Source organism: Pygoscelis adeliae, unplaced genomic scaffold, assembly GCF_000699105.1.
Source record: "Pygoscelis adeliae isolate BGI_AS28 unplaced genomic scaffold, ASM69910v1 Scaffold98, whole genome shotgun sequence".
Lineage (NCBI taxonomy): Eukaryota > Metazoa > Chordata > Aves > Sphenisciformes > Spheniscidae > Pygoscelis > Pygoscelis adeliae.
In genome coordinates, this window is record NW_008825547.1 from 1,105,695 (window position 1) to 1,109,791 (window position 4,097).

The window sequence follows — 4,097 nt, forward strand, 5'->3', positions numbered from 1 at the left end:
AAGTAATACAATATCACTGCTCATTTTTTCCCCCAAAGTTAGAATTGCAGAATTAGCGTGGCACATGATGTTCTCCCCTCTCCAGCAAAACACGTACCAGCTGCAGTCTTTTAAAGTCTCCTATCATTTTGTTAGCACAATGACTGCCTACGTGAGCAAAAAAACATGGAAACTGCTTCCTACCACAGTTGACAAGATTTTTTATTTTCATGATTACTTCTCTGCCTTTTTTTATTTTGCCTGCAGGCAAAGGTTGGCATACATGTCAAGAGAACATTCTCCAGCTGGGGCCTGCAGTATAGAGAATTGTATACTCCAGAGGGCTCATGGGACCTTAGGCAGATTATTATGGTAATATTGGAGACTGCTGTCCTTTCCCTCCCACAGCTGGGCCGCCTCTCTCATTGTAAGTATTGAAGCAATATGTTTTGCAAATTATACATTGGGAACAACAGGGACCTGGGAAAGTGAGGGAGAAAGAGAAACATGGCAAAATGTTGCCTTTAATATGATATTTTTCTTGTTCATCAAGCAAAAATAAATTAAAGCTTTAATTTTTTTTAATTAAATGAGGATCATATATTGGGGAAAAACAGCTATAATAGTAAAAAACTTAATATTGATTTTATTGAGTGAGTTTTAAGAAAATATGGTTTATTATGGGGAAATTTCACACAGTAACCTGATGCAAGAGAACCAGAGTAAGATTACATAATAGCTTTTATTACAGATTTCAAAAATCCTTTTGAGTCCAATGAAGCTGGATTAACAAAAACTGCACAAAAAAATATCATTTTAATTAGTGCTAATGTGATCTCGTCATGGTCCAGCTGTTTCACACAGGATGAAAATCTGTGTTGCTTTATTAGCAATTCACCCTCCAAAATAATGTCACTTCTGATTTTTAACATTTCTTATTGATGTATATTTTAATAAAATAGCCAAATGATTCGGTGAGTGCTGTCATAAGGAAACTGAGGGGGTTTTTGCTTGCTTTTTTTTAAATAGAGAGCAAATATGAATTAAAAACATTACTGGTTTTAATTAAAAACATTACTGGTAGATAAAGAAGTATTTCATTTTTTGACCTTTTTCAGAAACATTAGCATAAATGTCAGATTAAGAGTTGTACAGTGGCGTTTTAAAGGCGATTTTATATTTATAAAACTAAGAAGGAAATAAATATTACTAACTTGGTAACAGGTTGAAATGATGGCTTACATGGGCCAGATACTTCTCCTTAAAGACTTGGTTTTATCTGCTTTTTAGTAAGCATGGGCTTCAAATCACAGTCTTTAACCAATATTCCACTATTCTGTTAGCCAACAGTCATTTTAAATTTAGATCTCCATTCATTTTTGAAAGGACTGTTTCACAACTCAATTCCATTTGGAGCTAAACTTCAATTTTAATCTAAATTAATTTTAAGTTACTGAAACTTACTGCTTCATTTATACATGAAACTGTAGTATATTGCCTGAGACACCTGCCTGAATTCTACATTAAAAATAAGCAAATGTAGAAAATCTCAGTGCTCACAACTCAATTTTCTTCTCCATTATTTTTATATGCTTTAATACAGTGGAGACCCCTTGCATGTACTGTTGTAGAAAAAGACATTTATTTTTAATAACTTTATTCCTTTTCCCTATGTTATTTAAAAGATTTCATTATGCACTATTGGTGCTGTGCTAATATATTTATCAGCTCTCTAATTTAGCTCAGACTTTGCTACTGTATTCCAGGATGATGACCAGTGCTTGTGTTTTTTCTTAAACATGGTATGGTTTATTTTCCAATTCTTAGTTAGCGATTTTATAAGAAACAGTACAGGGAAACAGTTTGCAATTGGGTGGCAACTGTTGGAAATTAAAGTGGGATTAATCTATAGCATATGGTGGGTTTTTAACTATCATTTTCAATTGTAATAATAGAAGAGGTTACTAAATAAAACAACACAAGAACTGTACTTATTGCACTATATTGGTTGATTGCCTTGTAGAGCCTTAAAAAACCCTGATGATAACATGCTGGTATTTCTCTCCATCTCTTCTCTGTGGTCTAAAACATCATTAGAGAAGCCACACTTTGTAAAGAGGAAAGAGCCCCCAAATAACAATGAGTTGGTTCCATGTGTCTCCGTGAAGCCAGACATTTGCTACTCCTGAGCTGACGTGACGACTTGTATTTCACAACATTTGATGCAAGGTTGCATGCAGCAGGATGAGGTGAAAAGGAAAAGGTAAGGGTAAAGGGTGTTGTTTTGTGAGATAAAGAAGCCAGTGCTGTGAGGCATTTTCTTTTTGGTTCTCCTGAAAGTCAGAGGACTCCCAAGCCTGAACTACCTTCCTCCTTTCCTTCCTCTTCCTACCCTGAATTCCTCCTTCCAGGCACCACGTATTGGCTCTCATCTTTCTGAATTATGATCACTCATTGTTTGAGGTAGATTGCCCCTTCAAGTTGCAGCATTCTCTATTTTCATCATTATCTTGGTGTCAGGTAGTTTTTCCCCATATTCCTGAGGTTCCTCAGCTGCTTTCAACAGCTGTTCTTGCTTTCAGTATTGCTAATGACAGACCGCATTTTGCAATCCGGCATGCACAGTTTGCCTAATACTTACCTTCCTAACACAGAAATTTTCCTGCCTTTGTCACATGGGTAAAGTGAGACATTTAGAAAGACAATCCAATCAATCTGGCTTATTCCTATCTTGTCTACAATGAAAAATCCCAGCAGAATGAAGAACAGTTGAAGAAATTCTGCATTTCTCCCTTGGGGCTAGTGTCTAAGGCTAAATCTACACCGCCTGCTGAATCTGCCTTAAGGAATGAACCTTAGCCCATGGGAAAAGTGGTGCACACTTACTTGTTCATATTTTTCAGTGTAGCAGGACAGTGCAGCGTTGAGGGGTTCAACGTTGGATCAGTCTGCTCTGTACTGTCTTTTAGCAGTGCTCCCCGCAGTGAACTAGTCCCCAAAGTCCACTTGATTTCTGTTTTGAAGGGCGTTTGATGGTTTGTTCCTAAAGAGGTCCTGGTAGCAAAGTAGCATTTTTGCAGTGTGGGTGCTCATAGGACTCAGGATGCTGGAGTGAATGGGGGAGGTCAGTTATCTGGCTGTGTAGGTGTGCTGTAATACTCCAGCATTTTTTCCTGTGAAATCATGACAGCAAAAGAGAGACTAGCAGGAGGAATCTTCCAAGCAGTGGTACTATTTGTGAGTCCCCACACCAGCTACACTGCCTTGATATGAAATGTATCAGCAGGTGACACCGTTAAATGTAATCTTTCAGTTTTCTTTTCTTAGCAGGTGAGAACAACTTGGCTCCTGAAATGTGTTGGGTCTTGCCAGCCTGTGGCCCTGCAAACTGTCTGTTTACAAGCAGCCTTATCAAAGTAAGATAAGGCTGATAAGTAAGATATCCATGCACTAACAGAATATATTTATGCTGATAAAATTCTTGAGGCACAGTTTTTCCCAAAACTGGACTTCGGTATTGTTTTGATATTTTTGAGGGAGAGCTAAATGAAGCATGACATGTCACAGGGGGTTCATGTCCACGTTTGTAATACAGGGGTTAAAGTAAGGTTGTTCATGTCTTTCCTCAGCTGGAAAATTGATCTGAAAGGCCCTGTAGACTTGGTGTCTATTGGTAGACAACAAGAAGGGACTTGGAATATGCAGGCGGGTCTGCTCTTGAAGATCTTAATGGGGCAGACAGAGTGGGCATGATTTAAGTTCAGATGCCGAATAAATCGATCTTGATTCCTTTTTCCTAAATATAGTGTTTAGGGACATTTGAAAAGCCCTGGGCAACCTAGCTGTTCTGCCTGGCCTCCCACCACTGGTCCAGAAGGGTTCAGGTTTGCCCTGGTTTCGGCTGGGATAGAGTTAGTTTTCTTCCTAGGAGCTGGGACAGTGCTGTGGTTTGGATTTAGTATGAGAATAATGTTGACGACACACCGATGTTTTAGTTGTGGCTAAGTAGTGCTTACACTAGTCAAGGACTTTTCAGCTTCTCATGCCCTGCCAGCGAGAAGCTGGGAGGGGGCACAGCCCCCCCCCCCCCCAAACTGGCCCAAGGGATATTCCATACC